At 49.8% G+C, this 16,110-nt stretch overlaps 1 pseudogene; it reads right to left on the bottom strand.

Annotated features, from left to right (window-relative positions):
• Positions 1 to 15,271, bottom strand: part of LOC116856405 — a 197,528-nt pseudogene extending 182,257 nt beyond the window's left edge.
• Positions 15,272 to 16,110: the final 839 nt, after the last annotated feature.

Raw genomic sequence — 16,110 nt, 5'->3', positions numbered from 1 at the left:
CAGAGACAACTCACTTACCTAATTTCAATCCAAGTTTCAGGGGCTCCACCAGATTTCCTACCCTCAGCACTGCTGACATTTGGGCAACTGTTCTGGGCATTATAGGGTATGTAACACCATTCCTGACCTCTACCCACCAGATGCCAGAAATCACCTCCTTCCTCCTACACACACACCAGTTGTGACAACCAACAAAGTCTCCAAACATTGTCCAGTGTTCCTGGTGGCAAAAATCTCCCCACTGATCTGCTCCAACCTGAGCAACATGGACAAGATTCATGGCCTTGGCCACCACTGCCCTCCCCATATAACACAGTTCGGATGAGTGGTCTCCAAGGGCTCAATGACTCAATGAGGGGCAAGTAGCAATTTGATTCATATGTATTTTAATCTTTAATCTATGTATATTTCATTTTATCCAAGATCCAAGAAGTTGGTCTTCACCAGTGTTTGCTATTTATATTGCTGGTAGAACACAGCTATGTTTCTAAATAAATATGATGAGTGAGGACATGTCTAATATTACTTACAGAGAGAGGAGCAATCAGAAACGTTTGGAGACCATGCTACTAGATGGTCCCAAGTTTTCTGTCAGGCACCTATCCTAAGTTCTATGAGAACAAAAGAGAGCCTCTTCTAATACTGTGATGTCCAGGACACTATTCCTTTCTGGGCTTCAGTTTCCCCATCAGTTAAATGGAGATAGGAAGGAGCCCACCTCACAGGGCTGTCGCATGGGCCAAAAAAATAATTCATGCACAATCTTAGCACAGTGTAGAATAATATTCAGAAATGTGATTTTCATATACAGATGAGAAAACTAAGGTTACAGAATCTTCCAAAATTCCCCTTTAGGTCTTAAGCTCCTGTGTAGTGAAGGCCAAATTCAAAACCCCAGGGGTCTCACCCTAGTCCACCTCACTCCCCATCCCCCAATGTGTGACTCCCGTGGAACCTCAGAATATTCCTAGTGCTTTTCTGCCCTTCCACACTTGTGTCCCTGTACCTGCCACACAGCAGCGTGTGTCCAATTTCTCTTCAATGTTGTGGAATAAATAACTGGTTCCCAGTCCCATTTTGGGCTATATCTTTCTGTTCACCTTAGTTTCTACTTTCTTGGGAATGCAAAATACAAAGCCACTGCTACAAAAATAGATGCCCACCACAATTTGTTGAAGGAATAAATAAATGTATGAAAGAACTATGACAAAAGACAGTTTCTGTTTTATGGGTCAGGCCTTTTTTAAGTCAGATTTCCCAAAATTATAAAAGCACTTAGGAAAAGGCACTCTCGCAGCACCCTAGAATGTTCCTTCCAGGCTTGTATTACGGTTTATAATCTCATGATTGTCAGTCCCCTCCCCTCCACCATAGGGGACAATCTCCATAAAGTCAGGATGGGTCCTTTCTGCTCATTGCCATATTCCTCGTGCCCTGTCCTTGTCTAGCACCCACGACTTATATGCTGAGGGAACATCTGAGTCCATAAAGCAAGATATCATCCTAGCCTCTCCTGCCTTTTATAGCTGAGGCCCAGAGGATGAAGGCGACCTGGCCACAGTCTCTCAGCCAGTTGCCATCAGAACCAGGTCTATTGCCACCTCCATTTTCTTTCTCCCTCCCTTCCCTTCACCAGGAATCCTGAGGATGGTGGCACCACAGGTGCTCAGAACCCCAGGGGTGTCTCTGAGAGAAAGGAAAGTAAATGTCTCAATACTTCCCTGCAGGAGTCAGTGGAAGACGTATGGCACCAGGAGGAATCTGTCCTTCCAGACTACAGCAAGGCAAACCTGGGAACTTGAACAGCCCCCGCCTGCTGCCTACCCTGTTTCACCAGATAATGACTGAAAAGTGCTTCACAAATGAACAGGCACCTCTGTGGGAGAAACCAGTGGCTACGGGCCAGCTCCTGGCTCACCAAAACCACACAGCCTCTCTTCGCCTGCCCGCTCCTCCATCATCCCTCTGCTGGGATGATGCTCGACAGCAAGTGGCGGTCGTCAGCCATGCCACGTACTACTTGTGCGACTTAGACCAGCATTCCTAACATCGCTTTGCCTTGGTACTCTTCAGGTAAAATGGGCACAACAACAGTATTTACCTCCTGGGGTTGTAATGAGTTTGAAGTAAATACATGTAAACAACCCTGAGCAGCGCCCCGGACGCATGCGTGCCACGCCAGTGTGGGTCTCTATTCCTCTGTGTTAGGTGCTGAGCAGACACTGCCCTGCCTCTTTTGCCCTTCTACTTTGACCTCTCCTTTGTGAGGGTGGATGAGGTCTGTGCTCATGGCAAACACCCGCTCTTCCCTGGGCAGCAAATCTCATCCCTTCTCATCTCCTCAAAGCCATTGCTCTAGCGATGTGTTCCTTTTTGGTCTGAATCACCAATTTTTGCCTCTAGGCTTAATGATTCTCATCAGCATGAAAACAAGCTCCCTCTCTCTCTTTCTCTCTCTCTCTCTCTCTCTCTCACACACACACACACACACACACTCTTTCTCTTGAGCCCACATCCTCCCCCAACCTCCACCTTGCATCTTTGCTCCTCTTCATAGCAAAGCTCCTCAAAAGAGCTGAAGACAAGCCCTACCTCCAGATCCTTGCCTCCCTCCTGCTCTGGGAGTCACTCTGGTCAGGCTTGCACCCCAGCCCTCCTCCAAAGGGGCTCTTGCCAAAGTCAGCAGTGAGCCCTCACCATCGGTCCGATGACCGAGCCCCATCTGGATCTTCATCAGCCAGGCAAGTGGTACAGCACACACCACTTCCTTCTCCGTGAGACTCTCTCTCTAAGCTTGCCTTTTAAGACCAACTCAGTGGCTTCTCCCCAGTCTCCTTTGCTGGTTCTTCTCTGCCTTCCTACCTCCCCAAACACTACACAGGAGGCCCGGGGCTCAGTGCTTGGCCCTCTTCTCTGTGATCTCCTGCAGCCTCCTGGGCTCAAATGCTGTCTGTACACTGTACACTGTGGGCTCCCCAGGGTCTGTCTCCAGCCCAGCCTCTCCCACTCCACACCTCCACAGGGATGTGGCATCTCACATCAACCATGTTCCCCATCAGTCCTACTTCAGCAAACGCCCCCAAATTGCTTCTCCTGCCATCATTCCATCTCCGTTAATTACAGTTCCATCTTTCCATTTGCTTAGGTCCCAAATCCTCGCAGTCATTCTGAAATCCTCTCTCCCATTCACACTGCTTTCCAGTCTGTCAGCAGAGATTGCTGGTTCTCCCCCGCAGAGGGTGGTCAGAGTCTGACCATGTCTTAGCACCCCTGCCAACCCAGTCTGATGCCACCACCTCGCCTGGATTGTCACCGAGTCATCATTGACGATCCTTCTGCTGCCATCCTCAGCCTCCTTCGATGTTTCCAACACAGTCCCCTGAGAACTCCTGTTAAAACAGAAGTCATGTCATGTCACTCACAGAATAAAAGCCAGAGTCAGCGTAATAGCCCCTAAGGTCGTGTAGGACCTATGTCCCTCCCGGGCACCATGCAGCCCCCCGTTTCCCTGCTGCTCTCCCATTCCATGCCCTCTGCTCTGCTCTTTGCTGCTTCAGAGACCCGTCTGAGCCTGGCATGCTCCCCCTCTTGGGGGTTGTGCATGGACTCACCGGCTCCCCCTTCACACGCTTGCTCCAGGCCACCTTCTCAGTGAGGCCTTCCTTGGCTCCCACTTCACTGTGTGAGCCTCTTACCCCACCACGCTCTCTGCCCTGCTCTGCTCTAGTTTTCTCTCTGGCTCTATGCCCTCCTGATGCATGGGGTGCTCCCCTCATTTGCTTCCTGGGCGGTCCACTGGACTGTGAGCTCCATGCCAGTGGGGGTTAAGACAGTTTTGTTCACTGCCGGGCACACAGAGTCAGTGTACAGTCAGCGTTTAATAAGTGAACGGATGTTCTTCTGTTTATTGTGAGGGAAGGAGCTGCCCCTTCTGCATGCATACAACACCCCTGGTGCCCAGAGGAGACCCTCGCTACGGCCTCTCATGAGGATTTCTCAGAAGAATGGACAAGGAAGTATGAAGAATTGTCATAGCAGAGGTCACGCTGGGCAGCATCTGCCTCCTTCTTCAGAAACCAGCATCCTTCCCAATGTGCTTCTCAGTGACTGCCTTCTAAGTCAGGCCATGTGTGTGGGCTCCAACTTTGGAAGACATGGCGTCTGCTCTTCTCCCACCTGGGGGCTGCCTGCTCACAATCCCAGGCCCTGCTGTCCTTCTGTGTCCACCTAGGTTCCTCTCCCACCTCCATGAGGCCGATGCTGACAGCCTAGCCCACCAGGTTCTCTCCGCCTCTCAGTAACCTTTCCACCCCCAAGCTCACCCTGCCAGGTGCCCAGTGAGTCAACAGGAAGACTCTCTCTCTCTCACACACCTCCAGACGGGGTGGAGGCTGTTCCCTGGGTGAGGAGAGTCCTATGTCTCCAGAAGTCTCTCTTGGCTTCTGCCCATGGGTGGAGACCACCCCACCCGAGGCTGCACCATGATGGACATGGTTGGGAGCACCAGGAACTTCTCTTCTGCTGGCTTCTATTTCCTCAGAGGAGGCAGGAAGCAAGATCTTCAGCTGAAGGCGATGATGGGGAAGGAGGTGCAGAGTTCACAGGATAGAGGAGAAAGTTCGAAACAGCTGAGAACGAGAGAGTGCCTGGAGAGGAGAACTAGAGCTTGTCAGGCAGTAATGAGAATGTCTGGATGTTTTTCTCAGGTCCTGGTTAATGCACAAGGTGAGTAGGTGAGAGTCACCTTTGACCAGAGTTGGGTTTTTGCCCAACAGTATAATGAGTCAAGTGGGAACAAGAGAAATTGTATGTCAGGGAGTGACTATAATGAAAATGACAATATGAGACGTGACAGTGTGTCATAAAGACACCCAGTGGCCCAAAGGCCTAAGTTTGCTGGGAAAACTCTGACAGCGGATTTGAAATTGGGACTGTCCCAGAACGCCTTTTCCGGAAAGTTTCCCGACCTACACCTTTCCAGTGTGGGATGGGTCGCTGTCTCCTCTCTGCTCCCACAGCACCCTATGCTCACCTGTACTGCATTTTCGTGCTTGATTTCATTGTATATCTTCCTCCTGGACTGTGAGCACTCGGAGGAAGGAAGCCAGTCTCATATTTCCTAGTGAACCCCAATGCCAGGCCCAAGGCGAAGCTCACTGTGCAATCGCTGACTGACTGAATACAAGTATTCAAAAGAACCCAGACCACCTTCTGTATAGTAATGAGTCCTCACGTTCGTATAGCAATTTGCAGTTTGTAAAGCAATTTCATATCCAGGATCTTCTTTCAATCTGACAACCATCGTCCAAGAGAGCAACTCATTCATTCATTCATTCTACTAAGTAGGAGCACTCACTCTGCCAGGTACTGTCTTAGACACCGGAAGACAGAAGTGGAACAGACAAACACTGCTTCCTTCATGGAGCTTGCACTCCTGCAGAAGGGACTACCTGATTTACAGATGGGCAGAGCTGGGGCGGGGCGGGGGGTGGTTAGCTCAGAGACGCTAAGCAACCTGGCCAAGGTCAGGCAGCCTGCAGGCAAAAGAATCTGGATCAGGACATAGGACTGTCTGACTACAAGGAATGCATTTTCCACCACATCACAGATCCCCCCCCCAGGATTGTGGACTTATCTGTGAGCTGTCTCCCCCACCACCACCACCAACTTAACGACAAATGAAAGGAGTCTTGGCAGAAATCCACACCCTGGGACTACCTTGGAACTCCTTCCCTTGTCTGCTGCCTGTGTTTAACAAAGATGTGAGAAATACCTGCCAGGTCTCTTCTTGCCAGAGCCAACGACAGAAGCCACACCGCATTGTGAACACAGCGTCTGCTTGTGTGCAAACCCGCAGGCATTTTTAGCAACTTTGGGGAACATAAAGAAAGCTGTTGGTTTTGTTTGCACATATTTTTCGCCTCTGCAAAAGGCTTCTCACCAAGCAGCAGCCTAGGAGCTGCCTTTTCTTTGATCTTAAGACATGCAGTGTCTTTGTAACTCACTAGCTGAGCGACAGTGGAAAATTGTTTCACCTGCTCTTGGTTCCCTCGCTTGGAAAATGGGTCCAGTAATAAAGTTCCCTCGCTTGGAAAATGGGTCCAGTAATAAAGGCTCCTACCTCCTGGCGGGGGGGTGGTGGGGTGGATTGAATGAGGTCCTGTGAAAATGCCAGCCTTTCTGGAAAGCTTTCTGGAAAGCCGTGGGGGAAGACGGGGGAGTGAGGGCACTGGAGGCAGCCTGGGGGAGGAGAGGTCTTCTTCAGAAGCTGTAGCACCTGAACAGGAATCCCAGCTCTACCATTCGGAGCTGCAGGACCTTGGATAAGTTACTTAGCAAACACCCCCACCCCCGGTTCTTCCCACCTCAGTCTTCCTCCTCAGTTTCCCAAAGGATTGCACTGAGTATTAGAAACAATGCATATATAGTGTCCAACAGTGAGCCTGCAGTGAGACTTGTTCAGTAAACGGCATAGTGTTTATTATTATTAATATTATTAGCACCATCACTATGGGCACTCATATCTGGGTGGTTGGGTCAACAATTTTAGGAATTTTAGACCGCAAACCTTGAGGCAAGGATTATGTTTTCTGTATCTTTGTATACCCAATGCCTAAAACTCAACCCAGCAGTTAGCAGCTGCTAATAAAAGTTTGGAGAACTGGAATAGATGAAGGAGGAAACAGCCTAACCCCCTCGGTGTGGTTAGCTGAGGCTTGGGCGAGAACAGGTGTTCACTGCACACTTGCTGTGGGGCACACCTCGGTCTTCATGTGTTCACTCATGCAAGCGCACAAGGCAGGTATTATTGTTACCCGCATTTTAAAAATTAGGAAAATGATCCTCCATGGTCAAATGACTTGCCCAAGTTCACCCAACCAGCAGATGCCAGAGTGAGGACCGGAACCCGAGGGCATATCACTCCTGAGCCCATGCTCTTACCCTCTGCCCTGTGCTGCCAGGAAGAGGTCTGCCTGGAGGTTTCCCCTGCTCTGACCTCGTTGAGTTCCTGGCGGTCTGGTTGTTTCTGATGTTCCCAGCAGGAAGAGTAAATCTTCTCTCAATAGAAGCCGGGGTAAATGATTTACGTGGCCAGCCTCTGTTGTGGTTTTTGGGTGATGTGTTTCAGTGTCTCCCCCACCCCCATCATGGCAGACACTGGCATTGCAAAGGGAGACCATCCCCCATCAATGGTCACCCTGTCCTTGGCAGTGCCCACCGACTCTGGAAGCAGAGGTTACCCTCTTCTGAGAGGCACAGGGGTTCCTACGCATCCCCACCTCCTGGGAAATACGTGCTGGCCCCCAGAGTGGAAGGGGAGAAGAGGTAGGGCCCCCAATGGGGAATGGGGAGAGTCACATTGCTCCTCTGCCCCCCAACTGATCAGATACTTCTGTTAGGGCAACATAGCGGGTATCCCCAATAGCCCACTGCATAGTCCAGACCTCACACAGAATCAGGGCTTCTCAGTCCGGAGTGGAGAAGCTGACCCCGGGTCGCACAGCCATCATCACGGGAGCCAGAGTAGCCACCATCCTCATTCCCAGACCTGTGATCTCTCTACAGTGTGATGTCAGGGGATAGAGAGCGAATCCCAAAGGAGTTGTTTAAAGGACTCTCTCTGTTGCGTCTCTGAGCAGCACAGCACCGTAGCAGGCCACAGTTCTGTCTCTCAAGTGAGAGTGACCTGAGTCTGAATTCCACCCTCGTGGCTAGCTTAGTGACAAGCCATGGACAAGCCACTCTGGGGACTCCCAAGTGGAGGAATCTGTACCCCTCCCTGGCAGGCTGCCTTGAGAAGCCAAAGATACAGTGCATAGGAGGTCCTGTGCCCACTTCTTGGCAAATCTTACCTTTGTTTCTTCCTTGGTTCTCCAAACACTTTCCAGGTGTTAAAATGATCATGTCACTTACAACATGTCACTCAATGCTCTAAGGTAGGATTAAGATCCCCAGTAAGCAGACAAGCGAACGCAGTGTTAGAAAGTTTAGGTGACTTGTCCAGGGGACCATAACTCTCTGACTCCAGAGTCTTTGTTTTCTGTACTAGTTCAGAGATACATTTGGTTTCCTTTGGGTTTTGTTTTAATCCAAGGGTGGTAAAGCTGAACTAACATTGCCTTGTACATTGTCATCGAACATGCATATGTGAGATTCCTATTATCTTCATGAACCTCCACCATTCTTTTAGAAGAACAAGATATCTCCAACATGTTTTCTCTTAGCATCTGTCTCAGAATCACCAAGCGGTCTCATAAAAAATGCAGCTCCCAAGGGCCAAGCCCCAGAGCCACGGGACCAGAATCGTTAAGGTGTGGGCCCGTTTACCAAGCTCCTGGGCTGATTCTAAACCACACTCAAGACTGAGAACCACTGCCTTTGGGAGTCAGTCATCCAATAAGCACTGGTTGCATGAAAGAGGGAAGACAGTTTTCCAAAAGCTAAAGTCAAACAGATGGCAAGCTTGAAAAGCCATCTTATGTGCCAGGATCAGGGTCTGACCATCAGAGAGAGGCAGACCCTGGGCTGGGGCAGACCCAGAGACCCCCAGATACCCTGGTTGTCATGCCAATGTGGAATTCAGGCCTGGAGGGGTCAATGCCACTGCAGACAGTTGGGCCAAGCTGCCAGGGGTATTCCCAGCTGTAGGAAAAACAGCCTGCCAGCAGGTCCCACAGCAGCGAGGAGAAATGCCTGGGGATGAAGGAAGCAGGGACCACACTTGGCCTTCTGGGAAACTGGCCGAAGGACAAGGCAGGAGCCAGGGCTCTGGCACAGATATAAGGCAAGGTGTCCTTCATGAGGCTCAAGTGCAGCCTAAATGTCTAGAGCACAAGGTCAGAGGGGAGCAGGAACAGGGAGAACCTGATGCAAACCTCTGACCGGAAGCCCAAAGCAGACAGCTGGGGTGACTTCCGGGGAAGAAAGGTGAGAGGCTCCAGCAGAGGCTGTGGCAGCCCACTGCGGCGGGGAGTCAGACCCAGAAGGGCAATCTGCACCCACCATAAGTCACCCAGGCCGGTCACCCTTCCCGGCATCTGCACTTGCCTCTAGCAATGGGATATGTCTTGATACTCAATCTGTGTAAGTAACGGTTCTTGCCATGAGCGGTGTGACCTCAGTCCAGCCCCTTTATGACTCTGGGCATCCCATCTTCCTCTGCTCCATGAGGGACCACACTTGCGGACTCCAAAACCCCCACCAGCTCTCCCATCTACCTACCGGCGGATCTGTGAAAATCAGCGACTGTATTTAGGAACAAGCCAGACCCCACCTGTTCCTTGCATCCATTATCTTGCTAGTTTGGGTCTGATTGGCTTGGGCCCATCTTCCTTCTAAAGTTCTAGCACAAGCAGGAGACAAGGCCCCAGGCCATCTGAAACTAGGGTTTCTCCCACTGACTAGTCTGACTTGCCCTGGTTTTGCCACACGCGCGTCAGAGGTACATGGGTGACGGCAGAGAATTTTGCCAGGGGTGTGAGCAGGCTCATCTTTTGTTAATACAAAAACAACAGGGGGGGGGGGGGAGAGAAAGAAGAAGAAGAGGGGGAGGAGCAAGGAAGAGGCACCCATCACACCCCACTTCTTGGAGGGGTGCCCGAGTCTATGAGGAAAATAGGAGTGCTCTACTCAAGCGACAGACTAGAGGACGTGGGCCACATAGGAGTTCTGGGCTCATTTGGCAATTTATGAGATGATGGGGGGGAAACTGGTCTGCTCGCTCAGAGAATGTAAGGAGGAGGCAGCAAGATAACTTTGCCAAATATTTCCAGGCTCGGCGGCCAAGAGAAAGGGTCAGAGCTTTGCCTATGGTAGCAAAATTGACCGAAATCTTAGAAAGGCCTTGAAAGATGATGGAACGGACCTCCTGATGCTCTAGGTAGTGACGGAAAGGTGGGAGGGAGTGGGGGAGAGAAGGAGCCCTTGAAACCATATGGCTCTGCTAAGTGTGAGTCAGGGGTTTGAGGACAAAGTGGGTAACCTTCTGAGCTTTGGTTTCTCAAAAGTACATATAGTATCCTTCCCTTCCTCTCTCTGCCTGCCTCTCTGCCTACCTGTGATCTCTGTCTGTCAAATAAATAAATAAAATCTTTAAAAAAAAAGTACATACAGTATCATGTAACTTATTATAAAAAATTAAGGATCACTGTACCAGAGCTCTTACATCCTAAGATACTGATTCAGGCATCTCTAAAATTGGAGTATGCCCCGTGATCTATCACATTTTAGAGTCCATGAAATTAATAGTAAGTCAAACTCATCCCACGAAGTGAACACTCAAAACTATGGACAGGTGTGATCTAGTAAGAGCCAGAAGATGTATTCCATAGCTCGCCCCACAGGACAGAGAAGGCCGCTAACTACAATGCCAGGATGGACAGGTCTCTGGGGCACAGGAACCACTTTTCCTGTTCATTGTACATGGTCCATGATCTGTTGGATGAGTGGAGCCTGGGGTTACCGAAGGGCCCTGAAGGTCATTCAAACCCAAGATTCCAGATTCCTCCAACATTAGATCTGCTACCATACCTTTACCACAAAGAGTTCCCTATTCTCTGAATCCAAAATCAGGACATCATCATCACCGAATAAAATCCTGTCAATGTCTTATTGGACTCAAGCCATCTGTGGAAGCCTAGAACCATCCAGAACAACCCAAAATTCTTGGAACCCACTGCTTCCCACCGCTGGATTCTACCTTCCTCCTTCCCTCATTCTTTCCTTCTCCTGTACTGGGGGTATTGGATGCAGCATGGGGAATGGACAGGGTTCCTGCCCACAGATTACTGAGAACCTGGCAACGAAGACAGTTAAACAGGTAATAACAAGTAGTGACAGAAAATACAGGGCGTGCTGAGATCAGGAAAACAGGGTGAACTTCTCCTAACACAGGCTCCCTGACAAAACCCGACTCCTTTCTGGAGACTGAGCTCAGCACACCCTCCTCTGTGAAGCTGTCCTGGGCCCTCCACTTGGGCCGACTCTCCTACAGACAGGCTAAGCCTGTGGTGGCACCTTTCATTCTGGTCTCTGGACCTCTGACCCTGCTTCTAGACTGTGAACTCCTGGAGCACGAATGTGTCTTTTCACAGCTCTGTTCCTAGCATAATGGTGTGAGCATAGGAGGGGCCCCAGAAATGTTTGCTGCCTCGAGATCCATTAATAAAGGATTTGTTTTGTGTTTGGTGGGTTTCTCCATATGAAAAGTCCTACAAAACATATAAAAAGCCAATTGCATTCACTGCCTTCCTCTGAGCCTCAGTATGTCTCTTTAAATTGAAAGAAATTTACCAGTGCTGTTCTCCATTTGTTCCTTCCTCCCTTTCCTTCCCTTCCCTTTTCTTCCTCACTCCCTTCCCCTTCCTTCCTTCCTTCCTTTCCTTTCCTTTCTTCCCTTTCTTTCCTTTTTTAATAGTTTCCCTTTTTCTTCTCTCTCTATAAGTAGTGGAACACTTTAAGTGAAATCTTACGAAGAAGGCCAGTGTGTAAAGCAAACAAAGTCTGAGCTTCTCTGAATGGAGAGGTAGGACCCCAACCGACAAAGCTCCCCTCTACTTTCCTTTCCCTGAGATGAGAGAAGTCCCTTTCACCTCTCACGCCAAGTCAAGGCTGTCACTTACTGCATCTCGAGTACCCAGACTCACCAAGACCAGACGTTACCGCCCGAAGATAATGCTAGATACACATTGAATGTCTAATCCATGCCAGGGCCACTGGGCCCTTTAAAAAAATCACCTCATTTCCTCTTTTTTCTCCCCCTTGCCATCCCTTTCTCTTTGCCCCAAATTCTGCATTTTCAAGTTAAAAATAATCCTGTATTGTCGTTAGCTGCCTTGAATACTTTTGCAGAATGAGCTAGAGTTATAAATAGATATAAATACAAAACATGGTGTTGGCTTAATCCTCACCATAAACCTGTGGGGTTGGTTTTAGCAGTTCGGTTTCATAACTGAGATCAGCAGGGCGCAGAGAGGAAGCAAAGTTGCCCAAGATCATTCCAGGAAGTCGGGGAGTGCGATCCTGCTTCCCACCTCGTGTGTGCTTCCCACGCCTTAACACCACCCTCACTAAGAGGTGCGCACTTACTAATTTACTTAATCCCCACAAAAACCTTGTGAGATGGATACTATTGCTACAGCGATGGCACAGATGAGAGCCCAGATTAGAGGTGCAGTCGCTGGTCCAGGGTCACATAATCAACAAAACCCAGGCCAGGTCTTGAACCAGGCCTGGGCTGGTTCCCATTCAAAGCCTGCTCCTTAACGCCCCTCCTCCTCTGGAAGGTGCTCTGTCTGATCTCCTGGAGAGCTCTGGGGAGAATGCAGAAAAGTCAGGGACAGCACAGCACCCTGCAAAAGCCCAGACCAGGAACCTTCAGCAAACCAGACTTCCCTGGGGGCAGGTCTGGGTTTCCACTCGGGTTTGACTGTGTGACTGCTGGCAAGAAATTTCACTGCCCTGTGTCTCCGCTTTCTCAGGCACAAAATAGTGATTATAATCCTAACAGTCTCAGAGGTATTGTTGTAAGGCGGGGAACCTTGTGGAACAGTATCTAGCATGGAATAAGTACTTTGTAATTGCTAGTTCTTAGCAATCTTAGGATGTGTATCTAAAATGCCCAGGAATGAATAGCTGCTCTCCCAGTGTGTCATTGCAGTGTCGGTAACGCCGACCCTCTGTGTCCTGGGGGGTCGCACACATCCGTGGAACTCGCAACAGAAGCTTTTACGGATTGAAAAACACTTCTGAGCACCCACTCTGTGCCAGGCCCTGCTTGAGACTCTGGGTGTAGAAAAGTTATTGTAGCACAGGGGCTCGATGCCTCATCTATGTGTGTGTGGGGGAGTGGGGCAGCGGGGAAAGATGTTCACGATATATTATGCATCATTTTAACTATTTGCAGTGTGGTGTGACCATGACTGCTATCTATACCCAAACATTTTCTTCTCCACAGCAAACTCTGTACCTATTAAAAAAGGATTCACCCTTCCCCCCTCGTCCCAGCCCCTGGTAACCTCTATCCTAACTTCTGTCTTAACTTTATCATTTTTTTTGTTTTAATTTTCTTGTGGTGAAGCCTATAACACCCAGCTTACCATCTTAACCATTTGTAGGTACCCAGTTCAAGTAGGTTGCCACTGTCGGGCAGCCAGCCCCACCATCCACGCCCACAGCTTTTTCACTTTTCCAAACTAAAACTCTATAGCCATTAAACACCAAGTCCCCACTCTTCCAGCCCTCCGGCCCCTGGCAACCACCGTTTCTACTTTGTGTCTACGAATGTGAAACTCATTCTCCTATCAGCAGAGTCATACTATGTTTGTCTTTTGGGGACCGGCTCATTCCACTTAGCATCGTTTCCTCGGGCTTCATCCGTGTTGTAGCACGTGTCAGAATTTCTCCGCTCTCTGAAGCTGGGTAATATTCCATCGAACGTCGTACGACCCTGCTTTATTCATCCACCCAACGGTGGACACGGAATGCTTCTAGATTTTGGCTGTTGTGAATGATACGGCTTTGAACGTGGGTGCGCAGTGCTCCCTGCCTCTGAGCTGCTTGTGGTCTGATGCGGGGGGCGACACGTATATTCATCAGCAGGTTGCCTGCGTGAGCCCTCCGTCTCCTCACCTGTGAAATGGGGATAATGCTCCCTGGTGCAGGAATTAGATGAGATGATACATGACTTGGGGCAGGGCCGGCCCACTGTCCACACCTGAGAGCTGTTCGCCTGCTGCTCCTGAGGCAGCTGTCAGGGGAAAGTGTCTAGAGAAGAGGGGACTGGGAATCGGTGGCCGGCGGGGGCTCTCCCACACTGGCCCGTCAGACGACTCTCACGAACATCCCGGCAGGGAGTAGGCCCAAAGATCTCAAGTTTCCAGATAAAGAAGCAGACTCAGTGAGACTAGGAATAGCACAGGTAGATCTGGACCTTGGCTCCTCAAGCCTTCCTACCTGAATCTAGTAAAGGCTCTGGGGAAGGCAGGTGCAGCATATCAAAGCTCCGTAATGTCTACACAGTGGGCCTGGGAGAAGGGAACAACGCATTTGTCTCGGGTCATCTTAGTGGGGTGGGGGAAGCGCTAGGGAGGCAGAAGGAAGGAGAGCTGTTGGCAGACACTAAAGGCAGGGCCCGAGCAAAAGCCCAGACAAGGAAGATGCCGTGCCTACAGAAATGGGAGGAGACCAGTCTCGGGAGAGCCCAAGGTGTGGTGCATGGGAGGGTGGGGTCGGGTCACTAAGGGCAGGTGCGGCGACCCAGCCCAGTCCGGTTCCAGGGCTGGAGGGCTTGGGTGAACGGCCCACGGTGCTGTTTCAGATTAGTCAGACTGATAGGACAGGGATGCCTGCTTCCCAACAGATCGCTACCTTCAAACCACAGTGTTTAAAAAAAATGATGTGTGTTTTACCAATAGCATGGGCTGAGTGCAAAAAGTTGGATAGTTCTAAAAGGCCCTTTGCCTAACCCCATTCCCCTCCACACTCTAATCTTACGGCCCGGAGGCAGTCACTGACCAGGATTGCTTCCAATATTTAACTTTGTATCTCCTTTTTTTTTTTTTTTTTTTTAAGATTTTTAAAACCTTATTTATTTGACAGCGAGAAAGAGAGATCACAAGTAGGCAGAGAGGCAGAGAGAGAGGGGGAAGCAGGCTCCCCACTAAGCAGAGAGCCCAATGTGGGGCTCGATCCCAGGACCCTGAGATTATGACCTGAGCTGAAGGCAGAGGCTTAACCCACTGAGCCACCCAGGCGCCCCTTAACTTTGTATTTCTAAATCATGGGTTTAAACATCTCTTTCTTCGTTTTCTGACATGGGCCCTACTGACCTGGTACGACGGAGGAAGAGCGTTGAATGCCTTTCCCCACAGAGCCACCCTCCTCCCCCAGCTTCCCAGTCTAGTTCCAGCATATTATCTGGTTAGAATGTAGTGTTTGTAGTCATGTGACCATGTAAATGACAGCTGAACCATATCACACTAAGTCTTTACGCAACTTTTTGCTTTTTGCTGAAATTAGGGTCTCAGTTTTTAAACTAATTGGCTTCATTTTCTAAGTACACTTACCTGTCTCCTCTCCGTGAGAATGGAAGTCTCCCCTCAGAAGCTACAAGCACAATCGATCCATCGGTCCATCTGCCTTCCAGAGTCGCCAGTGCTCCTAGTCTAACCTGCACACCTATCTTCTGCTGGGTGAAGAGTTGAGCTGTGGCCACTTGCGCTTTAACGGGGTCCCTGGAGCCATCCACGCAGGTGAACAGGGTCAGATCCATTTTGGCCCACCTGTCGTTCGTCTGTAGATTTTATTCAGAAAATACCTGCGGAGTCCTTTCTAGATCGCAAGGAAGTCAAGTGCCAGAGGCCAGCAAGACAAAATGAATTAGATGGGGTCCCTCCTTTCAAAAGGGTCTAAACCCTGAGGTAGACAAAAGTTAGTGCTGGGCCAAAGGAGGGCTCTGGGAGTCATGGGGCGGGCAAGGAGTGGGGGTGGGGGTGCAGGAGGAGAAGCCCTTAAGCAGCCTTTGGAAGGGCCTGTGTGGAAGCCTGCCTGGAGGAGGTGAGGCTGAATCAGTCTCAGCTTGTTGGAAGGAGTTTTCTAAGAGTTCTGGGAAGACCATTTCAGGTGGAGAGCATCAGAGCCCAGTCACGGGGGCATGAGAAAGCATGACTCGCTCCGAGAATTTCAAATAATTAATCAGTCATGATCATGTGGGAGGGTTCTCTAGTCAAGGGGAGGCAGGGTCTCACGTAGCAGGCTATGGGACCAGAGGAACACGGGGAGCCACAGAAGGATCTAGAAGAGGAAAGACATGATCAGGTTTGCATTTTTAAAGAGCCAGGATGGTAGGGCACGTGGGTGGCCCAGTTGGCTAGGCATCTGACTCCTGGTTTTAGCTCAGGTCATGATCTCAGGGTCCTGAAATCAAGTCTTGTGTCAGTTCTGCACTAAGTGCGGAAGCTGCTTAAGATTCTCTCTCTCTTTCTCTCTCTAAGAATAAATAAACAAATAAAATAAGATAAGGTATAAGGCAAGATGGCCTCAGGTCAGACAGATTAGAGAAAAAGACAGGTAAGTGAGGAGGACCTTGAGGCCTGGCAAAGGAGAAGGAGT

The sequence above is a fragment of the Lontra canadensis genome, unplaced genomic scaffold, assembly GCF_010015895.1.
Source record: "Lontra canadensis isolate GAN:19392208 unplaced genomic scaffold, GSC_riverotter_1.0 scaffold109, whole genome shotgun sequence".
Classification (NCBI taxonomy): Eukaryota; Metazoa; Chordata; class Mammalia; order Carnivora; family Mustelidae; genus Lontra; species Lontra canadensis.
Note: the sequence above shows the minus strand (reverse complement) of the source record. Positions and strands in the feature narration are given on the sequence as shown.